The sequence below is a fragment of the Perna viridis genome, chromosome 5 (assembly GCF_037379345.1).
Source record: "Perna viridis isolate PV_CMFRI_1.1 ecotype Kerala chromosome 5, ASM3737934v1, whole genome shotgun sequence".
Lineage (NCBI taxonomy): Eukaryota > Metazoa > Mollusca > Bivalvia > Mytilida > Mytilidae > Perna > Perna viridis.
The window spans coordinates 30,300,486-30,314,936 of NC_142449.1; the positions used below are offsets into that span (position 1 = coordinate 30,300,486).

General features: G+C 31.7%; 1 protein-coding gene across 7 annotated transcripts in view; it reads right to left on the reverse strand.

Moving 5' to 3' along the window:
* LOC148617029 (zinc finger homeobox protein 3-like) overlaps positions 1–14,451 on the reverse strand; it is a 161,471-nt gene that overhangs the window by 75,756 nt on the left and 71,264 nt on the right. For 2 of the 7 annotated variants that reach the window (XM_088584299.1, XM_088584300.1), the window contains exon 1: positions 13,951–14,192. The exons of the other annotated variants lie outside the window; for them this stretch is intronic. The gene's annotated coding sequence lies outside the window, so the exon portion shown is untranslated. Of the gene's footprint in view, positions 1–13,950; positions 14,193–14,451 lie in introns of those variants that run through there. 7 annotated transcript variants of the gene reach the window in all.

Genomic DNA, 14,451 nt, shown 5'->3' on the forward strand with positions numbered 1-14,451 from the left:
TTGGAGTAGCCCAATGTTAAATAGGTGATAAAAAATGCAAATATTTTGTCATAAAAACAAACCCATTTCCTACCCTACACCAGCATACCAATACACATCAAATAGTTGAACCATGCATTCAAGATCCACAAACTTCTCTTTTTCCACTCAACCACAAAAATTTTTACCCACAAATACAAGTTCTTTCACATTTCATAAATTTACTAAATGATACAGATTTAGATATTAATTTAATTACATGTACTTTACTTTAACATTTGCTTTTGTAGTGAATTTGAAATCTATATCAATGATAAGTACACGTAAATATCATTGACTTTTTAAGTCAGGTTATTGCTGAATACAGGTGGTCGCTCAAACAGATTTGACTGTACTTTCAAAAATGGCAATTTGAGACAATCGGTGAAAATAAGGACCCATGAATATTACTACATTAACAATATTATCAAACTTAAATTGTTTCATAATACATAGAAATTTATCTCTGATGATATCTGGTTCATTTTAAAAAAAAAACCAAAAAAAACAAAAAAAAGCTATTGGGTGTAAAAACGACATTTCAAATAATTAAGCCTACCCTAGCTGTTTTCACAATTCCTCTATTAAGTACCAAAGAACGTGTGGGGTACATATATAAGGACCTTAATACTTGAATGACATAATTTGCCTCCCTTCTCAATAACTGTTTTTAATAATGGAGATAAATTAATGTTTTCAGAACCTACCTTAATAAATCTGTTAAATAAGGAAGATTTTTATAGGAGTATTGACACTATTTTACTCAGTATCTTTTCTGATAACTTCATTATATCACAATCCTAAATTGCATTTTTTCCAGAACCTTTGGACTTTTGTTTCAAATTTCAGATAGAAATAAAAAATATTTTCCTTATTCTGAGGATAAATTGTTAACTTAACTTTAATAGTACCGATTCTTATCTAGATTACAGTATCAATTCAAATGGACTTTTATTAAAGTGAAATAGATTTAATTTGTACCCTGATTGTCAGTGCGAATCTTAATTTTTTCCTCCGAAGCCCAGGTGTCCATTGTTCGGTGTTGCTAATGGCATTAATTTCCGATTAGTCAATGTTTCTTAACTTGTCAAAAGATGGCCGTTGAACAATATGAAGGAATCTAAGCCTAAGATATATTACCAACTTTATTGGTTTATAGGATTTTAATATATGGTTAAAGATTAATATTCGTTTGTATTGAAAATAACCAGTTTTCATGTGATGTCTGCTTAAGGTCATTAAAACTCCCTTATAAATTCTCCAATTTTGTTGGAAGCCCGGTCCCACCTACTGCTTGTACTAATACCTTTGATATGCTAACTTCAAACACTTAATGAGCAATGTATTGTGAAAGTCATAAATATTAATTCGAAATCAAATCAAAATCTACATTTTTAATTCTGCTTTCATTGATTGAAAGTGTAATATCAACAATGTTTACAAATTTGTGAAAACTGAAAATGGACTTGATCTGATTATCTCCCATTTTCTCTACAGAGAGGCAATTTAAAAAAAAAAAAGAAAAAGAAAAAACTTTTTTTATCAACAGGTTAATTTGATATTGCAGTTTTAAACCTATACAGCGGTTGATCCATAAAGGTGTCAAGGGGGTTGGATCCCACTATTTGTTGGATAATTTTGTCAACTTCATGTACATTTGGATTAAAAAATATCCAATAAAATATTGGAACCTTGGTCCTTTTTTAAAAATTTCTTAATCTGCATCGGCTATATATTCACAAATGCTTATCATATTTTATTGTGTGGGATGAAATTGAAGCAAAACCTCTGATGACATATTTGAATTTCATAATTTGCCATGGCAATATCAAATACATAAAAAAAAACATGCAATCTGTATTGTAGTCCTAAAGAACATACCAATAGCATGTAACAAGATTTTTGTTTTAAATGAAATGAAGATGACACCTTGTCAAGTTGAATTCAAACTGAATTTTCTTTTTCAAGGGCCGTAAATCTAAGGTAACAAAAAAAGCAGAACATGGAGAATTTTCAAAAGGGTAAAAAGACAGGAACCATTCTGGGGCATATACCGGTACATGTATGTAAAATAGTTTACCATAGATTAATTACAGGTAGCTATGCCTAATAAAACTTACAATCTATCAACCAAGTCCAATCTTTTTTGCATCTTGCATCTAAAGTATCATTCCATAGAAAAGAACAAAAAGAAAAAGAAAAAAAGGGCCTTATTTTTCCATTAAAACCCAATTGATTCATAAAAACCATAAGAACTGTTCATGTTGAAGAATGGACAACCAGAAATGGAGACACTGACAGCAGTATACCCTAATACATTCCTTAAAACATACAAACCCCATTTAGTAAAGACATAGCAAAGTGTCTCAAGTGCACAGATCAAAACCCGTAATAAAATATTTTAATTCTTAAACAAGGCTTCCTGAATTATTTATATTTTGTTTGCATAATGACAAACACAGGTGATCTTCTTATCTAAACCTAATCAGGTCAACACTTATGTAAACTTAAGACTTATCTTTAAAAGTTTTAATTATGGAGGTAACACTTGGGCTAAGATTATGCAAGCAGAGTTATCTTGAAATACCAAACGAAAAATAGTGACCCGTATGGAAAAGTTGACAAGGTACACAAATGCTCTTTTCCGAACATTCAAACAAGTTGATGCTTCGTTGGAGCTTTGGTTAACTTTTATAGAACCCCTGAAAGCTATTTCAAAATCTGTTGCAGCTATCTTCTTTATTTGTCAAAAAATCTGCTTTAAATATTAAAGCAATCTTTTGAACAGAAAATCTAGAGCATTTTAAACATAATTTTTTACATTCAAAGATATTTACAATTGAAAAATAAGCATTTTTTCATCTCTGCAAATGAACTCGGAATTGCTATCAGTCAATTTGAATTCCTTCAAATAACCAATCAAAGTAAAGAGTGACGTCACACTGAAAATGAGAACAGTAAGGAGAGAAAGTGAAAGACTGAAAACATTGCCAATTGGTAAAAAACATCTTGTCAATTATGTTAACCCTGTAACACTATAGTAAGTGTAGTTTTGGGAAGTACTGATGTATGGACATCATTGCTAAAAATCATATTTCTTCTAATTTAATACTAAAATTTCCACTGAAAGATTAAAATTATACTGACGTCAAAAGGTTATTCTGAGACAATTCTGGGGTCAAATGGAGCAGAAGTACAAGTGTAAATTTATGTATTTCTGAAAATGATCAGCTAGTATATATCACAGTTTATCAATTTTTGGTCCTTACAGTCTCTGAAGCTGATAAGAGGTCAATCCTAGTAGCACCTGCCGTACATCCTACTAAAATTTCCAATAATTATTTGATTGTTAAGGTTTTGTTTTTGGACCTTCACAAATAATTAGCATTTCATCTTTCATAAGGACCTAATTTGAGATGAAAATGTTTAGGGTATAAAAAAGTTTCCTGATAAGCAGTAAGTCCTATTTCTTCCACAGACCTTTTAACTACTTCCTGTTCTACTACATAATCCTACGCTAGCTTGTAAACGCTTGTTATTCAGGAGGTGAAAATTTTCGAAGGGCATACGCATGTCAAAACCCCATTGATCTGACAATGTAATATCACTGAAGGTTACTTTCTCTATTTGAAAAAACCATTATTCCATCTCATCATTGGCTTTGCTCAGAAATTTTTCATTTGACAGAGTTATCTGTCCTTGAAATATTCATTTTCAGTGCATTTCAGTGAAAGTGTAACTCAATGGTCCAGCATGATATACAAAATCATGTCGGTTTTCCTTGATTCTGATGGTGCAAATAGTCTAATTACAGTATAAAAATAATGGGTTTTTTCATACCATGTTTCACCTACTGCCTGATTGTTAATAGGACTGACACTAAACTGTTTTAATAAAGACCTAGCTTAATAAAAAATATTAAGTTTCCGCTTTTAGACCTTGCATATATATATTTTGATAATATTGTTGTTGTTTTAATAACATTATGCCAATATATTTAAGAACAAAAAGTTCATGCTGAATTTCCTAGAATTAAAAAATTTACCTTACAAGGATTTAGAATAATACCTCACGCATCTATATACAAGTTGCTTTACAACCGGAAGCTTATTGTAAATTGTATTTTAATACCTTTGCACAATAAATGATATACAAAATGGCTTAAACAGTGGTGCCTATTGATTAATGGTTCTAATTGTTATGTTGTGATATATCAACTGTTCGTTTGATAGAATTAGAAAGCCACTTAAAATGTGCAAATTTACTGGTTTCCAATACAATATATACATCTGAAACACAAAGCCTTTTTTTTTTTATTTTATGACTTTTTGTAATGACTACTAACAATCCAACAACAATGCCAGATAAGTATATAAATAAAGGAGAACATATATATATAGCAGGTGTATGCCCCTTTCTTTTGCATGAAATCCTGACTTTTTACAAATTTTTCATCAAGAATTTTTACTTTGTTTTGCTTGCAAATCATTAATTTACCCCATCCCATGGTTAGATAATATTTCAGATTCATCCCTTACAAATTCATTTAGGGAACTGCAACTACCCATCAACTAAAATTTTGATGATAGCGCCTTAAAAACAAGTGAGAATATAAATTATGAAATCTGTCTAAATCAAACCCTGAATAATCCCAAAACCTGTATAAACCAGACACTTTTTAAAATCCCTTTATATCAATTAAAATGAATTTTTAACTTTGGTAAACCAAACCAATTTTAAGTCTAAAAGGATTTGGCTTCAGTTTATACAGGTATCATGGTATATTTTAAGCTAATAAAATTGATGCCTTTCCTTATCAGATAATTGTAAAAGTTTATTGAAGACCCTTTTTAGTGTGTGATTCAAGAGCAAAAACAAAAGAAATTATCTCCCTTGCTGTATTGATGGCAAACTTTAGAATAATTTATTTTTGACTGGAAATGTCAATCTTTTCATTAACAATCTGAAAACAGGAGCTGTCATTTTAAAATTATGGCTTCAAATTTGCACCCTTGCAAACCCAATGTGTAAAATTGCAATACATTAATATTTATTATCCTATCATAAGTGAAAACAAAATTTCAACAATTTCTGAATAAAATTTAAACGAAATAAACCAAGGTCACTCAGTGATAAATATTGAACTAAAAATTGTTGACTTTGACCAATTTGGACAATTTTCCTTAATTAAGCCCCTACAAACCCTGGAGACAATCAAATGTTTAAGTGATCATGTGACCAGCTTATCTCGCGTTAATGACTATCACAGTAAGTTTGGAAGGCTTGTAAATCATGGTCCTCTACTTACATCATACTGTTATCAAAGCACAGGAAATTAAAAATCAATATCATTAAAATAATGTCACCTTTCTTTTGTAAACTTTGGACTCCATTGGACAATGGAAAAATTTAAACAGTTCGGAAACTTGGCAACCTTTTAAAGTTACTAGGAACAATACAAATTTTTGTATTCAACATTAATAATAAAACAGACTGAAAATGACCATTTGCTTATGAAGGTTAAGCAATGTGCTTGCATTTGTTCTTCAGTTAATTCAGACCCTTTATGTTTAAGACTGCAATAAAAAAAGGCCTGTTAAAACCACCAAAAAATTTCAAGAAGGGTACAGGACTTAAATCTTGTCTGAGCCTAAATGGTTCTGAGCATTTTGACTCCAATCATAAAGGTAACAAAAAAGTTCTTTAAATGAAAGAACATAGTGAGCCCATCCACTTATCCCACAACCATTCATTGAAGAAAGCCTGGAACTTTTTTGAGGTTGGAGGTTTTTATAAATTGATAATGAAAACAAAATAATTTGACCATCTTTGAATGTACGATGGGAGTAGTTTCAATGAAAAGATGTCCCAGAACTAAATTTGAGAAAACTTAAAGCTCCAAGTGGCACAAAATTTCCAAAAAATTTAATGGATGAAAATTTCTTGTTTTTATGTGATGATGAGATGCTAAACCTTGGTTAAAAGGGACATAACTCTCACAAAATTTGAAGAGTTAAAATTCCCTTGAAATTTCCATAACTACATATTTTCTTCCGATTACATAGCAAGTCTTGTAAAATTCTGTGCAATAGTTTGAAGGGAGTTACTATGGAAAAAAGGACAGAAAGACTAAACGACACATCAAAAACATAATACCCAACAAATTTGTGGCATTGGTTATCAAAACAATGATAATGCTAGTACCTGCACATATCATTAGTTGAAGGATACCAATATTTACCTTTTCATTGGTTAACTAAATTAATAATTCCATAACTCAAAACAAATTTCTCCAAATAACTATGAATGTAGAAAAAATTTAGAGTATACCCTTTTATTTTGTATATAGGTACCAATCATCAGTCAATAGTAAGCAAAAAGGCAATTTTAAAGGCCTGAATCTTCATTGTTTAGACCATGCATATTAGGCTCGTAAAATTGGGTAACAATCAGTAGAAAAAATCAAGTGTAAAAACTCAATCCTGACTCTTCAGAGCATTAAATTTACAATCAGGTGTTTTTTCAGATAGTATTATCTGGAGGACTAATTGGAGTAACATGTTGGTCTAATCTCCATCCTGTTGCAGTTGTTATCTATGGTTTCATGCATGATTTGATGACCCAGTACCACTAAACTAGACCTTGAAAGAACAACAACAGATTTTCTAATAGGGTATAAAATTTGTAATTCCATTTTAAATATATTAAATGGAGAGAAATTGGCAGAAATGTAAAAAAGATAAATTATGCCTGTTAGACAGTCAACAGAACTATGTCATTATTCTATAACTAAAAGCAAAATTCACTTGATTGCATATACTGGGAGTTATTTTAACACACTATCAGTATATGTAGTTATAAGTTGAAAATTGCTATTCTATATGCAGTAACACCTTGATAGTCTTGTTCTCAGCAGCATGATGCCTAAAGACTTGGTAGTTGCTAGGTCTCTGCCTAGCAATTATGAATAATGTGCCCAAGTGGGTAAGACATGCCTACCAATGGGCTGTTGCTTCTGTGAGATCTTATCTCAGTGTGCTGCAGAAGGACAAAGCAAGGTCTGTTCAATTGATTAAATCAAAATCAACCAACCATTAACCAACCAACCAACCAACCAACCAACAAACCAACATACAGAAAGCAACATGAGAAGGATCTTATTACTTTTTTCATATCATTGGTACAATACCTACAGGTATTTTTGGTTTTTTTTTGAAAATAAAATGTTGAAATTATTTCACATAATTATTTTTCTATAAATTCCCTGTCAGGCCCTGAAATTTCTCTTTAACTTACAACTCTCCTCACAACTGATTTAGTCATAAATTTCAAATTCTTAAATTATACAGGTACGGATATATTCACATTTGAAATCCCCACTATAAGCTTTCATATTGAGATCCCTTCTCTAGCACCCTAAGTCCACTAACTCATACCTCAAAATTACCAAAGGTAATTCAATATTCTATCTCACATTCTAACATACTTTCTCATGTAACTCACACATCCACTAACTCACAACTCAAAATTCCCTAATTGTGGTATTCACAATCACCTTACTCACACCCAGACACTTCTACTCAAGTCGAATCAATAAACATCATAAAGAAACACCAATTTGGACATCTATTAATCCTAACAGCAATAATATCCCCTCCAACTATGTGATTAAAACATGGTCCGTAGATCAATATCTTCAAGAACACTTCATTTCTTTGTTTTTGTGACCTTAGTCATAACATAACAGCATATCAAATACATGACCTATAACCCTAGTCAAAGCTAACTACAGTATCACAGTGTATATCTGTACAATGTAAGACTTTAATTACCCCTTGTTATGACCTCTACTAACTTTTTTTCTTACATCCCATTCTTTCATTATATTCTTCCACAGTGAAATCTATCTAAATCAAAACCTTCATGGAAGTAAAGGAGGTACTGAGAATGATGAACAGGATATATGTACTCCATAGATCACTAAACCAGGTCTGAAGACTACACACCCTTTTGGAAGTGAAGGTTTTGTTCAGTAAAATGAAGAAGGTATTGAGAATGATGAACAGGATATATGTACTCCATAGATCACTAAACCAGGTCTGAAGACTACACACCCTTTTGGAAGTGAAGGTTTTGTTCAGTAAAATGAAGAAGGTATTGAGAATGATGAACAGGATATATGTACTCCATAGATCACTAAACCAAGTCTGAAGACTACAACCCTTTTGGAAGTGAAGGTTTTGTTCAGTAAAATGAAGGAGATACTGAGAATGATGAACAGGATATATGTAATCCATAGATCACTAAACCAAATCTGAAGACTACAACCCTTTTGGAAGTGAAGGTTTTGTTCAGTAAAATGAAGGAGATACTGAGAATGATGAACAGGATATATGTACTCCATAGATCACTAAACCAAGTCTGAAGACTACAACCCTTTTGGAAGTGAAGGTTTTGTTCAGGGTTGCTCAGAACAAGGAACAGGACATCTTTTATCTTGGGACAACAACTAGACCAAGTCTGCAGACTAAAGACACAAGTTAACAAGAAGAAAACACAAAGAAAATAAGCTTGGGCTGCTTTTTGGTGCACTAAAATTCAAAATACACAATACATGTTTTTAAGGGACTTCTGAGGATGGCTCATTAAAACAGGTTTCAAATTTAATCTACATTCTGGTAACACATGTTTAACTGTACTATGAATGAAAAAAAAATCTTTACTACAGAACTATATTTATTTCATTAGGTTGACAAAACAGCCTTCTTAAAATAATAAAATAGGTAAACTTGTTTCAGTCCTAAGGAGATAGACCTATGGTAAGGTAAACAACTCGTACAAATCATTGGAATGTTTGTATTCAACATTTTACATCAGTCTCATATAAGCATCAAAGTAACTTGGACTGATTTCATCCTGTTTCAAATGAAAGCTTGATAGGCTTTGGAGAAATTGAATATGATACAAACATATCACTGATTTCAAGAGTTATATCCCTTACTCTAGGTCTACCCCCTTAAATAACTGGACACTTCTAGATGATGGTCAGTTTATGCCCTTGGATACTCCAACAAAAGCAACTGGTCAACAAAGTCTCCTCATTTGATGCCTCGTTGTTATCCATAGGTCAATTGAGGACACTGACCATAGTTAACAATGGCTACAAGTCTTAATTTAGATGATTCCAAGATATAATCTGCAGTCATAGATCTCATTTAGTGTATCGATCTTATAATAAATGTTCAAGATGTAATATTTTGGCATCTCATACAATTGTATACAAAGGGGCAAAATGCAGAAAAGCCAGGAGTCAGGGTGCATTAGAATCGATAGGTATGGATAAAGCTTTTACCAAAGTAGTCTTGCCTCGTTAATGGAGACCAAATCTAATTAGTTTGATTGATGATTCATTACATCACCGGCTAAAATCAGCAAAAGCGGAATTAATTGCTTCAGTAATTGTCGACAAAATATTCCGCATCTAGGAATCTATCAATTATTATACATTGATTGGACTTAACCCACGGAATATTTATTAGAAATAACAAGCAATCTAAAGACAAATTAAAAATACTACACGGAATCATTTGTATAACAATGCGACGGGACACAAACTCATCTTTGTTAATGACCTATTGTTGGTCACAAACTTCATTTTTTTTTCTACATGGAAATCAGTTCGAGTGTTATTAGGAAAATGTTTAGATGACAATAGATATGAAAATTTGTGGATCTGATGAGATCAGAAAAGTTAATGAACTATGGACAAGAATTCCATGAAACAATTAAAATCATTACACAAATGCATACTTTGTCCATTGAACTTTGCAGATGTGACTAAAGAGCATTAATTGTACAGTTCCAGATACAATAAAACATTTACTTTCGCCTACAGGAAAAAATTGCAAGGTTTTTACAGACATGCAAGTGCTCGCTGACCTATAACCAATCACATAAGACACAGAAATCCCTCAGATATTATAGAAGTAAAAGTAATCACAATTGCAGCAATATTAAAATATAGAATGCCAACGACCAAAAATAGGTCAAGAAACATATCACAGAAATTTGCAATGTTCCAGTTCTATGAAGAATTGCTCTGAAATCTTATTATGGTGAAATCAATCTGTCTTAAGATTATAAACAGTGCCCATTGTTTGTATTATTTATACATGGCTGTTTGGATGGTCTTATCATTGTTTTCCCTCAATACATCTTTACTCAACTAACATTGTCTAAAACTGAATTTTAAATGCAACGAAGACTGGTTCAGATTTGGTAGGTAAAGCACACAAAAAACAACAAAATCAAGAAACCTAGAAAAACCTCTGGACATAAGTAGTGATGGGATGGTGAGTAGCATTATCATGAAAATGGCAGGTACATTTTGCACTGCTCTTCAAAAATAAGAACATTTAACCTGTCTCACAACTCTGGACCTTCACTATAATTAGTGAATGTAGATAGTTCCTAATACCTACAATAATACCTTCATATTAGTCTAAAGAGAGTCAATGTCATTGTCTCTAAATCATACTTACAATATATACCTGCACATTAGTCAAGAGAGTCAATGTCATTGTCTATAAATCAGACCAACAACATATACCTGCACATTAGTCAAGAGAGTCAATGTCATAACTACATATACCTGCACATATGGAGTATTATAATGTAGTCAAGGTTTATACCTGCTGATATGAATGTTTTTTTTTATTTTAGTGTATGATCTAGAGAAGATGGTTCAAGACCAATATTTGACAACCCCCCCCCCCCCCCCCCAAAAAAAAAAAAAAAAAATAAAATAAAAAATACAAACCAACAAAACGTGGGAAACATGTTCCAACCTAACAAAATGTGTGTTGAAAAACATAATGTTTGTCCAGATATTATTTAACACAACGATACACACACAACACCAAAAACTTAATCAACCAGTTCTATTGGCTGAAATTTGATTGGCTGACCAAGAAACAATAAAGGGTAGACACATCAGCTAAAACAATAAAGGGTTCACACATCAGCTAAAACAATTAAGGGTAGACACATCAGCTAAAACAACAAGAAGCACATCATGAGTCCGTTCATTGTTTCATGTGGTAGACCTAAAAAGAAAGTTAAAATTCACATGTATTCACTTTTCACACAAGCTACTGTAAACATAATTTTCACAGTTTTCGCAGTGGACACAAAAAAAGTGAAATATACATGCAAAATTAATTTTTAACACTAAATAATGCTAATCTTTTTTTTTAAACTGCAAAAATTGAAACTCGCAAATGTGTCTGTGAAAATTAGCAACGGAGAAATTAATACGTTTACAGTATCCTGTTGACCATTCTCATAATTGAGCATAAATTACAAAGGAATATCATTATGACAGAAGTGAAACTTTACAAAGCAAATTTTCATTGTTTGGTTGTATGATTTTGAATGAGGCTAAATATACATTTATGGGCTACTATGGCATTTAAGCATACCCCCACCTTTCACTTATTTCAGAGGACAGTAACCAGGAATATATAAAAAAAAAATTTAAAAAGGGGTTCCAGGCTATTATGGGTACAATAAGTATTTGCAATAAATAAACAAAATGGACACAATTTTCTACAAGGAGAGGGTAGTTCTAACTATCAGAACAACCCTTCTCGATTGCTGATGATGATAGCAAGATGTACTAGGAGTAATTGCACCTCAATTTTAGCCCTTTCAAACAGCCAACCAAGAACCTCTTGGAATTTTAGATACTCAGTATCAAAATACTCTTATCACCTCAACCACCACATGACATCAATTTAATGATGGACACTTACCCTATCAGTGCACCTGGTCCATGCTCCCAGTTTTTAGTGGAGTTTGAGTTGCTCATTTGCTTTTGTTACTTTGTATGCATGATTTTAGTTACTTAATGTTCTTTGTTGTGTATGTCTGTTTTCCATGTCTGGTCTTTGTCCCTGGATTACATTCTTTTGATTATCACTATAACCTTGGCTCCCTTGATTGATCTTCAATCTGATTCCTCAAAGATAATATTGTCCACTAAAATAATGAAATTTTATAACCCTTCAAAATTCAGCTTTCCTAAGCCTACATCAAACAAAGAGATGTATTTTTTTTTTCAAAAATCCACTTGAAGTTAAAATGTACATTAATCACTTAAATTTTCAAATAAAGTATGACATCAAAACCATAGTTGATCAATAAATTCAATAAAGCATAATTAAAATTTGTGAAGCTATATTATAAATGTAAATTTTACATTACTCAAGTGACAGTAGAAAGTGTGAAGTCATCATAACAGGCCACATACTGAGAGAAACTTAAAAAAAAAAACCATAAAAACTTGGATGCTGAACTTTAACTTAAATAAAAAGGCGTCCATTTCTGGATTTTTTTTCTATCGCAAAATTTGAACTTTTCATCCCTGAAATGTAAAACTGAGAGGAGAGATAGGCCCCAATACAATTTGTTCTTTAAGTCATATTAAACAATAATATCTCATTTGTCCCTATATGATCTTTACAAAAACTTCCAAAACAAGGAACAAGTTTCATACTTAACAATATTCTCTCATCTACCCTAAAAAATCATTACATAAACCTGTGAGTAACAGACTTCAATAAAAACAAACAATTTTTACCTGAAAACATTAACTATAAGCTGAAATTTGTGTATTCAAATTAGAAAAACCAATTTTACTGTGAAAATTTTCAAATCTTATTAATATATCTAAATGTGATAGAAATTTCACACAGAGGTACATAAATTAACAAAAAACAGAAAATTTACCTTCAAGCTATATCCGTATGTATTATCAGTGTTAATGGGAGTCTTCAATCTCAGCCAGATCTTTATGCATGGACTAGTTGTAGGCTTGTGAAAACCTTTCTATAAAACTGTTAATTATCTACATGAGACCTTACTAATTGTCTGACCAGCACTTTTCTATGATCCTTATGAAGCTCAAATATTGATTTTTCTGATGATAAAATTTGTAAATAGTACAATGAACCAAATACAAATTAATATTTCAAATATTTGTAGAAGGACGCTGGAACAATCGTGTACAAATTAGTACTTAATTAATTTTTCCATCTACACTGGATTGTGAAATTTAAACCATACCAGCTTGGATGAGAATCACACAAAAATCACACGAAAATCACACATGATTATCATGTTGGTTTTATTTGACAAAAGGACATTAAAGAGGCTAAAAGTTTATGAGGACTGGACTACAGGTAGATAACTTGACCCCCGGCAATGTCTGTCCCATTCAGGTGGAAAAACAAAGCAACAGTATCTTTAGCTTTGTTGTGACGATCAGGCTTAATACCTAACTGAACTATACATAAAGTGGTTTAATATGGCTAAATGTATGATGGATACAAGTGGTATTGACAAGGTTACTAGTCCTCACTCAAATGACCAGTGCAAAAATTTTAATTGTAAGTACAGCATTAAACCATCCTATGAAATGTTAATTAGATGAAATGGGATATACTAAAATATTGATGGTAAACCTAATCCAGGCACAATAAAGTATATCAAAAACTGTTATTGGCCTTCAGGTGTCAGGTAATTACAAACCACAAACAACAGCAATAAAGAAAACTAAGAGGGAAATGGACCTATTCTCATCAACAATCCTGCATTTATCTTCATTTGACACAATCTGATTATTTGATTTGTATATAATGTTAATTTTACATTTTACATTGACACAGGGTGCTTAGTTCACTGTATCTACTACATCTTTCCATTTAAAATATTAAATATAACAATGCAACCATTTTTTAACCACCAAAGATGTACTTTTTAGTGATAGACATAATATAAAAATTCTGGGAGGGGGATAGATTCATGAATGATTAACTTTTACAAGTTAACAGTAAAAAAGCTTGACCATTAATGAATTAAAATGTGCCTTACCTGTAAGATATGAGTTGACCCAAATAGACCTCCAAAAACTTGTTATCTCAATTTCAAAGTCAATTGAACAGTAAATCAATTTCCAACAGTTTAACAGTTTTGCTTCAGTGATTTCCTATCAAGTCTCCTTTTCAACATCCCTAAGTGGGTAGGTGCATAAGGCGGTAACATACAAAATAGAAACCTCAAAGCAGTAGCCCCGTATGGCAAGGTCCGCAGCACTTCACAAAAGGTTGCTACTTGCTTCGATATACAATACTACATTAATGAAATGATTAATTATATCTTAAAGTTCAGATAACACACAATTTAACAACATCGTTTTGACCGACCAATAACACAGCTCCTCATTTTTATCATTTCATTGGAAGGTTTTTTGACTTTAATCAATACATTCATACTTGTCGATAAAAATATTCCCGTATTTTAATAAACAATAAACTGAAGATAGCTTAATGAACAACATTGATTTTCACAAGAGAGGGATTAGACAAAATTATA